This window comes from Motacilla alba, chromosome 3 (assembly GCF_015832195.1).
Source record: "Motacilla alba alba isolate MOTALB_02 chromosome 3, Motacilla_alba_V1.0_pri, whole genome shotgun sequence".
Lineage (NCBI taxonomy): Eukaryota > Metazoa > Chordata > Aves > Passeriformes > Motacillidae > Motacilla > Motacilla alba.
In genome coordinates, this window is record NC_052018.1 from 40,388,766 (window position 1) to 40,402,138 (window position 13,373).

Consider the following 13,373-nt stretch of genomic DNA (forward strand, 5'->3'; position numbering starts at 1 on the left):
GCAACAATGAAATTCATTGAATAAATGAATGTTGCTATAAGGACACATACATAAACATTACCTGCTTTTGACATACCCCAAATGGAAATGGGTCAGACTTCACCATTTAGAACCTATATTTGGAGCAGTATTATAAGGATAAACAAATACATGTGCATTTCAGGGCTATTTTTGCAGTCAGACACTTTGTTTTATAACTTCAGGCTCATAATTTATTCCACTTAACCTCAGGCACTCTCGCTGCAGGGTTGTATGAGGAGCAGAGCCCCCACAGTGTATGGGGTTAGTGCACCTAGCAAGCTGATAAGGGAGAGGTGAGCTCTCTGCCCCCAAGTCCAGCCAGCAGCGAGTCTGAGCACGTATTCCCAGTGGGTACACCACACACACATACACCCAGTGCATATATAAGTGCAAACACTGCCACATGGACCATCCCAGACAGAAAACCTTGCACTCATGCAATCACAAACAGCACTGGTGACCTCATCCTGCTCTCCTCTCTGGCTGAGCAGAAAGAAAGGCACTGAAAGCTGCATATGAATACCTGCAGTATGGTATACTACAGCAGCGAGTCTGTCTGGTAGCTGCCACTGGGTTCCAGCCTACTCAGTTGCTGGCTCCTGCACATACGAGACCCCTGGGACCACAGCCCCAGTCCAATAGCCAGTACAGAGCCCCGCACTCACAGACAGACAGACACACAGAATCTCTCTAGCAACTCACCTTAAACACCTGGTTTAAGCAGTATCTGGTCCCTGGATGGCCTGGTGTCCCAGTAGCCTCACACTCAGACACCCACACATGCAAATTGGTCTCCCGGATCGATGGTTTTGGTGACACGCTGCTCTCTGTAGCCCCCTCTCTATACTAGAGAGCCATGTTTTTACTACAGCTCAAGTGCTCACACCAGCAATTGCTGCTCCTATATATTTAATTTCTTCCATATCAGTCACTAACTAAGTCTTTTACAAAATCCAAGTAAACACAACACACATCTCAGAATCAAACCTGTCATTGCTTTGGTGTTGTATTGCTTTTTGATGTGTCAGGAAGGTGATTTTTTTTTCTTCTGAAAGATCAGAGGTATTGGGAAATGCACCTAAATATATTACAGGATTGGCAAGCCTAAAGTTCTCCCAGTTCACTGTTTCATTTGAAACATATACAGGATGCTAGGCAAGTCTGCATGGATTTCAGGAGGATTAGTGTAATCAGTGTTAGGTTTTATAGTTTTGCTGCTTAAGCTCATGTCCTCAGACAGCTCACGTCCAGGCATGAAGACAACAGATGCACTTGCTCTCAAGTAAGAATCCATGGGTTTTTTCTCCTATTCCAGTGATATGGGCCAGTAAGTTTGAACTCATTTCTCACACTTGTGAGAAGCCATTTGTGTGAGTAGTTCCAGCAGAAAAATGGATGAGATGACTTTTGGAGGAAAAATTTCACTCACGATTATAAAAGATCACAATATATTCCTTGATTCAGTCTTAAAACAGAAGATAAAATCTAGTGTTAAGTTTTCAAATTAATTTTTTTTCCTTTTCCCTTTGCCCTGACCATCTTCATGTTTTTGTAGCTTTACTTCAGCCATTAGTCTCCAAGTTAGTTCTCATTAATTGTTATTCTTGCTAATTTCTTAGGATTTGATTTACCAAAAATAAAATGAATTTAAATAATATGAATTTAAAAGTGATTGAAATCAGTTCAAGGCCACAGGAAATATCTTTGGGATTTTTAGCACAGTATCAAGGGAAATCCATATTCTGTAATAAAAAAAATCTCTAAATCCCAAACCTGACGTTCCTATAAGTGCCATCCAGAGCTAATTCTGTCAGTATTATATATTTTCTTTAGCACAAGCCTTGTTTTCATAGGAATGACAGCCTTGTCAGCACAGACCAGGAAATAACAAGGTTTGAATTCCACTGATTTCGCTTCTGTACATCCTCAAGTGAGCCAAATGAGTAAGTCTCAAATGACACTTACTTTATAATGTGCTCCAGAACCATATAGTTATTTTGGTTTGAGAATGCAGTCTGAAATCCTACTACTCCATTATCCAAAACTGAAGAACACTTTTAGAAAGAGTTCAAATCTTCTTCTGATTTTCTTGTCTGAAAATTTCAGTCAATGACAATGAATATGTACAGTGAAGGACTGAAAACTAAACTAGTTTTGTAGGCACAACCAAGTCAGTTAGATTAAATTGTTGATATATTTTTAGGGACGTGAAGGCAATGACATTACTTTTGCTTTCAAAGATTTCCTTTAAAATCTGTATTTTTTTTTCTCAGTTTTTTTCTAAACACATTTTTACAATGCTACAAATTGCTACATTTCCTAAAATTGTAACTTTTTCCTTGTCTTAAATAAGGTACCAATGATCAACATTTACTGGTTAATTTCAGAAATAAAAATGCATTAATCTTCTTTAAACCTCTATAGAAGCATTCTGTCAAAACTTTTATCAATTAATAGTTTGATCCCAAGAAACAATTTGTAGTACAATGTAGGTCTCATCATTATCTCCCCTATAATCAAAACGTAAAGAAATTTAAACAAACTATATGAATTTTTCCACAAGATTATGCCAGACACTAGTTCAGTTCTATTATAGTGTGTCAAGAACCCAAGTTTAATTTCTTTCTCATGGCTTGACCAAGGAGGTTCTGTTACTCTGCTATGTTCTGTTCAATGTCAGAAACACAAATTAGCATGACTGGTTACAATCAATAGTTTGTGCTAAGAAAAGCCCAAGTCAAGGATAACAAGACTGAAGGTATGTTGGCAGAGTGAAGTAGGAACCTAAGCTTTTCAGTCCTCACTGTTCAGCTTCTAACATCAGCGTAATAAAAACTGTAATGTACTCTAACAGAGCCTACTCTTTAACTATACACTACAGACTTCAGAGACCAGGAACTAGGAAATATTACAGATGGCAGGGAGAACAAAAAAGAGCTGGAAGTTTTGTGACCAGATGCTAAAAACACTATAATTTTGTACCAGAAATAAATACCAGACACCACAGACACACCATAATAAATACCAGAAACCAGAAAAGGTTTGCCCTTGAGTGGCATAACTCAAGATAAGACAGGCTGCTGGAGAGAAGTGGAAGAGCTTTACACTTGTACTCTTTGTATCATATCCACTGATCATGAAAAACACATGAACTTCATTTGATCGAGTAAGGTGCTTCTCCCTGTAAGCCTTTAAAGCATGATTTTTAAGTCAGTAAACTTGGTTCCTGTTAATTCATCCATACCCTTGTTCAGTTTGTCCAGCTCTGCCATCTCTAATTCCTCCCAACGGATTAAGGATGAAGGGTTTTGCTCTCAGTGGTGAGCCAAAGCATCCAAGTCCATGTCACATGGGTTCCAAAAGCACATAGACAGCCCAACAGAGCTGTGGGCACTGATGCCAACTTTATCCTCTTTCACAGTAATCTCATTAGTACATATATATGAGAACATACAACTCAGACATGGAGAATGGGTAACTAGACAAGAAAATTACTACGAATTTATCTTGATAGATTACATATCTCTAATTAATGTTAACTTCCACTTGCTTCTACTTTTTTGAAGGAGAAAGCAAAATTAATTATAAGGTTTTTAAAAATGTTGATTAATATTCTCACGTAAGCAGACAACAAATAAATCAACAAATTCAGGGTAAATTTGGTCTTCAAAAACTTACATTTGATTTTCAGTTTGAAGCTTCATATAGAATGTGATTGATAGGAATTGCATCTGCAGGAGTGATATGTAAACAATATGTTAGTACACAAGGATCAGCTGTCTCTTTCAGAGACCTACCTGCAAAAAACTAACTCTTCATAAAAGACTTCTAGGTCTAAGATTTTCAGAGGGGTTGTGTGGGATTCCTTTCCCTCAGATTATGTTATTTTCTAAGAACAAAGGCCAAAGGCTTTGAAACGTTATTTCAACTGATCCCCAGCATCTGTAGTTTGCACTTCACTACAAAGCTGCTTGACCAAATTACTTTGGAAAAATATAGAAAGAGCAATGACAAAAAACAAATTAAACCTCATTAGCACAAAAACTCAAGCAAGTACACAGATCCTCCCTTTCCCAATACAGCAACAAGACCAGACTTAAAGTTTTTCCCATCTTAACTCAATGGATTTTTTGCATGTGAAAGCTGAACTTCCTCTTCTACCTGCATCTGAGCCTATATAAAGGGCTTAAAAGAGGCTTTTAATAATTGCATCAATTTACAAAAAACTTATGGAGGTGTTATAGGAAAACTTGTCTTTTGAAATCATCAGACTGCACCGCTTTGAAGAGACTTATTTTGTCTACAAGTCTTTACACAGTTCTAAACTTTTAAAGCACACCAAATTGCATTCTAGTATTATTCATGTCTTGCCAGAGCTTGTGCCCTTGTGTCCTCATGTTGTCCCTCGAGGAGGAAGCAGTCAGGAGCTATTATCATGTCTACTGTTATATGTATATGTTCTGATACACTGTAGAGCCCTTAAAAACTGCAAATACCTGGGACAGACTTGCCTCCCTGCTGTGTTTAAACACTAAATAGTGTAAGTTCAGCTTGTTGGAAGGATTTTTTTCCCCTTTTATCAGATCAAGATTGACTAAAAACATCACTTCAGTGACTGGAAAAAGTAACCTTTCATAGCTAGCATATTTCATAAAGACAAGTGTTTGTTTTGTGTAGCTTTGTGAAAGTCCAAGACCCAGAAAACCATCTGGAAATGTTTGTCCAAATATATATATTGATAAATTTAGAGTGAGTTTTTGCTGCCAAATGTTCCTCTTTGACTAAATGTTTCCAAAATAACCAACAGAAGATCCTCTTTATCCAGTATAACAGTAAATAAACAAAAAGCTCTAGCAAACAAAACCCCTTAAATTCTCCTTTCTGGACATGTCTTAGTGCACACATTTCAACATCCAGATTCTATTGAGGAGCATTATTTCTTTGTAATAATTTTTAATTGAATAGGCACAGCACAAAACCTTTCAGTTAATAATTACTGGCTAATTTTGCATATAGAAACACACATATATTTCACTTTGATGCTTTATTTCTCTTTTTTGAATAAGGTAAACACAAAAAAGAGAGTGAAACCACATATTGTAAAAATCAGAATGAATGCTGTCATGTCTATGGATAAGCATTTCTAGGCTAAGATTTAAACACATTTTAAATGAAGTGGAGGAATTCTGAGACATTCCTTTTGGCATTCCAGCCCAATGATTAATTCAGTTGCAGTAACCATCCTTAAAAATTAACTTCCTCCCATGCACCTTATAGCATTAGGATTTGAAGCCTTTGATGAAAGCTGTTATTTAAATCCATCCAATTCAAAAAAGAAACTGAGCAATGATCTTTTATATCCTCATGAAATACTGTTACCACGAAGATACTGATCAGAATGATGGTACCTTTTTTTCTCAATAAATTTATGACTCTTATTCAGAAGTAAAAAAGTTCTACCCTAACCAATCTTGAAAACTAAATTCAATGCACTTACTTTGGGAATATAGTCAGAACCATATTTTTATCACAGTCAAAAATAATTCATTTTTAATTCAAATCTTTCAAGGATTTTCAAAGTCCTAAGACTTATGGTATCAATTACTTTTAGATCATTTTAGAGCTGCAAAGTACTACTTTATTATTAGTGAATTAGCTAATCTAGAACACTAAAATTAAATCTGGAAAGATTTTTCACTGCACAGGGTTTTCCAGGGGTAGTAGTACTGTTTCTTATTCCCTTCAATTATTTATTTTATTTGTTTTTAATAATTTATACATGAAACATTTCAATTTTCAATTTAACAGCATTTACTGGAAAATCTTCAACTGAAATGCGACCAGACCTTAGGTGCCGTTTTCGTTCATCATTCAGAGAGTGAAATTCAGTCCTTCTCAGGCTAAAGAAGGGAAGACATTCATAGTTCCTAACTTTCAGATGTCTAGAAGTCAGTGTCTGAGTTATTTACTTCATGTCCCCTTTATAATCAATGGAGAGAAGCAGGTAATTCCAAAGATTAATTCATCTTCTTTTAAGGTAGGAAGCATGAATGCATTTCAGGTGCACCTATTTCTCTCTGCTACCTCTGATTCGAGGGTAGTCACAGTTGACTAACTGAGATGAATAATTTTTACACATCTAAATTTAAGTGAGATGAATTCCACCCAGTAAGAGTACACATCCTTTTCCCCCTGTTTCATCTCTGTTTCAAGGACCTAATGGTAATGTGCCCCCTGGACAGAATTGATGTGTGATAGTGACTCAGTTGGTGTGTGAGAGTGAATCTGTATGAATGTGTGTGTGTGTGTTTGAAATGAGAATGCTCTTTGGAGTCGCAGAATCACAGAATTCTTGGGGATCGATTATCCAGTCCGGCCCTCTGCCAAGGCAGGGTCAGCTGGAGCAGGTTACATGGGAACACCTCCAGGTGGGTTTTTGAATGTCTCTAGAGAGGGAACTCTAGAGAGGAAAGTGCACAACCTCCCTGGGCAGTCTGTTCCAGAGCTCTGCCACCCTCGATGTAAAGTTAAGTTCTTCCTCATGTTGAGGTGGAATTTCTTGTGTTTTAGTTTATGGCCATTGCTCCTCCTCCTTTCACTGAGCACCACTAAACTGGCCTAGTTCCCTCAGTCTTTCCTCATAAGAGCGATGCTCCAGAATCCTCATCATTTTTGGGTCTTACGCTGGATTCTCTCCAGTGGCATCTTGTCTTCCTTGTACAGAGGAGCCCAGAACTGGACACATCACTCCAGATGTGGCCTTACTAGGGCCAAGTATCAGGATCACTTTTTTCCACCTGCTGGCCACATGTTTCCCAATGCACCCTAGGATACCCTTGGCCCTCTGGCCACAAGGGCACTGCCAGCTCACGGTCATCTTGTCACCCACCAAGACTACCAAGTCCTTCTCTGCAGAGCTGCTCTGTAGGAGGCCAGCTCCCATATACTGGTATTAGGGGTTATCCCTCCCCAGGTGCAGGACCCTACACTTGCCTATGTTGAACCTCATTAAGTTCTCTCTGCTCAACTCTCTAGCCTAAGGTCCCACAGTTTCAGGTCATCAGCACGAAACATTTCAATTCCATGAAATTTTCATGAAGTATCAGCTCTTAAAACATTTATATGGGTATATCTTCCCTCTCTTTCTCACACTGTCAAGACATCAGCTCTTCCAGCCTCATACCACTACTTCTTTAATGGGCCTGCAATCTCCACAAAGCCTTTGTTCCTCATCCAACAGGACAACCCATGATCAAGTGAAGAGTGGATTTAGGACCAGGAGATAAAGATGCTGGACCACACAAAACATCCAGTGTGAAAGGGAAAAACTGCCTTTTGGTCCTGAAAGCTGAGAAGAAACACATACTGTTGGAGGGAGATTGTAAACCAGAGGAATGGAGGGTGTCTGCAGGGCAAAACCAAGCTGCCTCAAGAGGATTGTCAGGCATATCGATAGATAAGTTGAGGGAAATTGGAGAGTTCTTCTCTACTTAGACTCTTTCAGATGTAAACATGTTTCCAAAACACAGGTTTTAAAAGAACTCAACAGCTAATGACAGTAAAATGCATAAAGAATGTTCTAATTATTTTTTTCCATAATTAATGGATATATCTTAATACTACATCTTAAATAGATATGAAAATGGGAATCAGCAGAAACTTTGTACTGTCAAAGATACACCATTCTCATGTTCATTAAGCAATCAGAATTATTTGGTCAGTTTGATTTCAAATTTGGTGTATTAAAAAATAAATTTTAATTGCATTTATTTTGATGCCAAAGATGGAATTTACAGAATCAATGCACATCATTCTTTTTCTTTGCTGTTTTCACAGGAGTGGTAATTCCCTATTAATGTTTTTAATAAAATATAAAATCACTATTATTATAAAGACATTATCATTATGCCAATAGTACTATAAAAGAATCACATCTCTGATATGTATGTTAAATAAGCCTGGTGGGAAAAGAAATGGAGGCCGAATTGCTGCCATATGTCAAAGGAAATTACCTGGGTGACCTTGTAAGAATGGCTAAGATCGTGCTCCAGATCCAGTGACTTGCTGAGTAATGGGGCTGAATTTAGGATATTATTAATACAGGTTTTAATAAACTTGCCTGGCCATAGTCAATTTATTCTTTTGAGTCTTTAAAAAAATTTCCATAATTATCAAAGCTCATAGGCCTTAGGGTTTAAAAATGACCTCTTGTTTGTTTTCAGTGAAAAGAAGTAGAGGCAGGGAATCAATTTAAATCAATATTTTCAGTAGAATTGAATAGAGAATTTACCAGAATATATTCCCATTCTTGGTTTTTATGTCTGCACTTGCAGATATGCAAACATGCCTCCTCATAACTTTAGCAAGGACTGCCAGTTAAGTCTGAGTTAGCTGTAAGGAGTCCAGCTATGCTCAGGCTGGGGAAAGGGTTTCCACTGACTACTGCAATGTCAACAGAGTCCTATATTGCACAAACTCTTTACCAAGGCATGAGTTTGACAAAGCACTGAGCAACTTCCAAAAAACCCAAACCTTAGTGTCCTCTTTCCGTGCTAACCATCCACAGCATTTACACTGTACCTTTCAGCATTTAGACCAAAACCCTTACTTCTGTTAGATGCTATGTCTCCTAAATTTATGTGGGGCTCACTGGCAGCAGAGGAAGGGGAAGCTGGAAAGATGGAGGGGCATGGCAAACACCTGTCCCAGTCTTCAACAAAGATATGTCTTGTTCTTAAAGTTGTACTCTCTTATGTTGTCATCTTCTTTTAATGGTCTGCTGCTGCATCCTCAAATACATTGTTGTGAACATGGGAAAAGAAAGTGTTCACCTAATTGAAGTTATGTTCAATATTTAAAAGTAATGGTCTTATCCAGTGCTGAGAAATAACTAAAAAATATTCAACTTAATTACTCAGTATTCAAAAATGTCCTTTGAATGATGACAGCGTTCTAAGGCCTTGAGTTTAGGCTATTAAAGTGCCCTTTCTGCCCAACTACCCAATGAATGCTTTAGGGAGATTGCTATTTTTACTGATTAGCAAACCTCTATAATCTATTCCAGAATACAAGTGACATCTTTCTTTGAGTATCCAGGACCCATGACCTCAGGGAGATGTGCTGTGTCACAGGCTTGACTGATAGAAAGGCAATATTCTTCCTTCAGACTCTAATTGGAACTACTCTGAGCAGCTGAAGAATTGAGTAACTCTCTGTTATTCCATTTAATGGCCTTTTTGCATTTACAAATCATTTATTAGAATCATACCCAAATGAAAAATTGTAATAATAGCAAAGATATTTGGCACAATATGTTTGGCTTGTTATCCCAGGCCTTTGTATGGAGGCATCGAAGTACAAGGGATGATGTCATACACTAGAGCGGGTGCAAAAGGGGAATCATTCTTAATTTCTGGCTGACTTCCCAGCCTTTCTCCTGGTCATCTCCTACCGGAATCTGTCACAGTGCTTTCTGTCACAGTTGTAAAATACTTTCAGAGAAACATAAAGTTTTTATGAGAAGAATGATAAAAGAGATTACTTATTCTGGGGTTGGGGTTAATATTTGCACTTGTGAGCTGACTTCAAGAATTAAAAATAAAAAAGAGGGAGGAAGAAAGTCAAAGTCCTTTATTTCCCCTTGTAGCTATTCAGAAGACAGAGAAGCATCTGCTCAAGCTCTCATAAAGAAAAGTGAAGACATGGAGCTACAGTCACAGGGTTCTGAACATATGGATTTATGAGTGGATAGACTCCATTAGTCATTATTTCCATTTTAAAATTTTAAAAAGGAAGGAAGGAAGGAAGGAAGGAAGGAAGGAAGGAAGGAAGGAAGGAAGGAAGGAAGGAAGGAAGGAGAAAGAAAGGAAGGAGAAAGAAGAAAGAAAGGAAAGAAAGAGAAAGAAAGAAAGAAAAAGAAAGAAAAAGAAAGAAAAAGAAAGAAAAAAAGAAAGAAAGAAAAAAAGAAAGGAAGGAAGGAAGGAAGGAAGGAAGGAAGGAAGGAAGGAAGGAAGGAAGGAAGGAAGGAAGGAAGGAAGGAAGGAAGGAAGGAAGGAAGGAAGGAAGGAAGGAAGGAAGGAAGGAAGGAAGGAAGGAAGGAAGGAAGGAAGGAAGGAAGGAAGGAAGGAAGGAAGGAAGGAAGGAAGGAAGGAAGGAAGGAAGGAAGGAAGGAAGGAAGGAGCTATGTTTAAAATAATAATGTATAATTCAGATGCTGGTGATGAGAGATCTCCTAAACCTTGAAGATAACTGGATATATCAACTCATGCTTTCTGTCTTAATTCACACAGCAGCCTGTACAGAGTGACTTATTCTTTTTTAACAAACAGGACTGTTGGAGACAGAATACTTTTCCTCCATGTGTTTGCCCTTTTCGTATAATATTTACTTAGAGCCACCAAATGGGAAATGTCATTGAGGTTTTGAGTATCTTCTGAAGAATGGGAGCATTAAGATACTAAAACTGCATGCTGTCAAAAGCTATCTTAAGTGGTCTGGTTCATCAAATAATACACTAAGTAGAATTGAATTTAGAGGACTTTTATGCTACAATGAACAAGGAAAGACTCTAATACCTGAGATACACTTAGCATTTCTTCTTTTTATTTTTTTTTTCTTTTTTTTTTTTTCTTGTGGAAGGACAGTCTCCTAGTTCTTGAAGTTTATTAAAGCTTTAAGCTGTCAGGTTATTACTGTCAGTTTCAAGAAAGGAAAGAGCTACTGATGTAAAATTAATTTATTGAATAGAATTTTTTTGCCCCAGGGGAATAACATCACCATTTAATTTAATTTCCCCATCATATTGTCTCATTTGCCGAGGAAAAAAAATAACTTTCCTTTTTAACAGAGCAAAGTATGTTATGTTGAATGGTGAATTGTCCTTACAGTTTTTTCCTGTTCTAGATTATCAGCTGTCATAAGAATATTTCAGGCTCCCTGTGGCTTCTACTTACTGCATTTTTTGAAAACACTGAATTGCAAAAGTCTCTCAGAGGTCTAGTCCTGAACCTTTTGGCTAATAGATGTATTCCCATTGACACATTTTGGCTTGAATCAAGGCAAAAGTGAGGAGAAAGTAGAAAAAAGAATGTATTAAGTATTAGAAAATACAGCTCGACCATTTACCAGTCTGTCCAGGATGGCTTCAGCATCCCAGGCAACCTGACCTTGTTCATCTGTAATGAAATTAGCAGGACCAGGTGGGAGATAGCTGCTGAACAGTTCAGTGGGATGGATTTACTTACCACAATTTTAGAGTTACTCTGTCAAATCAATACATTGCCAGGTCCTACCTCAGTGGAGCAAGAGGGCTTGTAGTTACAACCTTTCTACCACCTGTTTGGTCAAAGTACTTTCTCATATATTGTATGCAATTATACTGTATGCATCTCTTTAGAAGGCATAAAATGCTGCTGTCCTTACTTGATTTATTGAAAGAAAAATGGTAACTGCCCCTATGACAAGTAAAAATGGAAATTATTTAGAGCTGATTTTGGTTCAAAGCTAAGCATTGTTCCAGTCATCTCTGTTTCTTTCTTCTTTCTGAAGGTATCACCTTGCATAAATTACTAAAAGGAGAACATGATGGCTGTGATGTTTTACTGTCTCTTCAATAGTTACAATTCCCAGAGGAAGGAAAATGTCACAGAAAAGGAGGTTTGCAACATAATCCTGTGTACACTGTGAACCTGACATGCTTTGTTATGAGAGTTGATAATCTTGCTTTGGCACGTGACCCACACAAACTTCAAAGCTGGAAGGGCCTGTTGTCGGAAAAGATTTTGCCATAGATCCAAAAGGCCAAACAGCTGCAGGTACTTGCTGCTGCTGTGAGCTGCAGGCCTTCAGAGTGCTACAGCAAAGTTGAGGTAAAGCATCAAGAGCCAAGATAAATTAATCAAAGCCTTAGCACTTGAACGTTAAGAGAATTCAATCATGGAATAGTCAAAAGCTGAAATATCGGCTTAGAAGACTAATCGTTGTACAGACTTTGTGGGCCTAATATCTGCAGATTCAAAGGTACTGGGTAAGAGGACTCACTGGCCTGCAAAAGCATGTGGTGGGAGAGGGAAGGGTCACTGTGCTCTGTAATGTTCCTTGCCATACACTCCTTAAACTGTAGCTTAGATTTGAGGAGAGATAAGCTAAGGGGAGTTAACACCTGGGAGATATCCTTGTGTCGGTCAGGGAAGTTGAGAGCAAACAAAGAAGTCCCTCTGGGAGTCTGGTTGCCTATTACAAAGGCAACCTCACTACCTTTCAGTGATGGTGATAACAAGCAGAGGTCAACCTCTCTCTGAAAAGTGTCTGCCAAAGGAAAGATCTCTCTTCCGGAAAAAAAAAAAATAGAAGCTTTGGAAATCTTTAGGGCAAAACAGAATCAGCCCTTGGTATTTAAGTTGCTGCTGTTTGTTAGCTCTCTTTTGGTTATTCTAAATAATGAGCAAAAAGACAGAGATTAAAGTCTGTCAATGTAATTATTCTTCTTTTAAAATCCATCCCAAAACAACAGAGATTTTTTTTTTTTTTTTATGAGAAACTTTGCTTTGTTTTGTGGTTGGGTTTTTTTCAACACCAAATCTCTGGTGTTTTTTAATGGTAGAACTGGAGTTCAAGTACTCTGTTTCTGAGGTTATTGGAAATGACCTAAATTTTTTCCAGGTCAGACAAATAGGAACTATTGCCAGTGAATTCCTTCCTTTCTTTAAGCTGCTTCTTTGTTTTGACAATGCTCTATTATTTACTAAAGAAAATCAAACTTCTGTGAGTCCCCAGAGAGGAAAAACATCAGGATCATTGACTCCCAGTGCAGTGGGGAGAGTTGCTGTGCACTCCTGAGACCTTGGCTGCCCAGTTGGACCTGGAGCAGCCCTGGTTGCTTGTGTGTGGAAGCTTTGCCATAAGCAGCATTCATGGAACGGCAACCATCTTGTGTGACATCAGGTAAACCTGACAAAAGCAGTTTCAGAAGCACCTAAATAAATTCCAGTGCAGATTCTGAGCAGTGTCTGAGGACAAAGCTAAAGGATCAGAAATTGTGGGTCTGAGGACAAAATCAGAATCTGTGGGTAAGGATCATTTGTATATTATCTGACTGAATACAGAATAAGTGCACTTCACACCTAACAGTAGGATACAGCTTATGGAACAGCTTGTCACTCTTTTTTCAGGGACAGCAAGAAGAAGATTCAGGGAACTACAGGCTGCTTACCTCAATCCTGGGCAAGGTGAAACAACAACTATTCCTGGAAAGTGTTTCTAGGTACATGAAGGACAAGAAGGTAATTGGAAGTAGCATAGATTTACAACTAATTGCTGCCCTCGTGCAGGAGGAAAGAATACATTATATCATC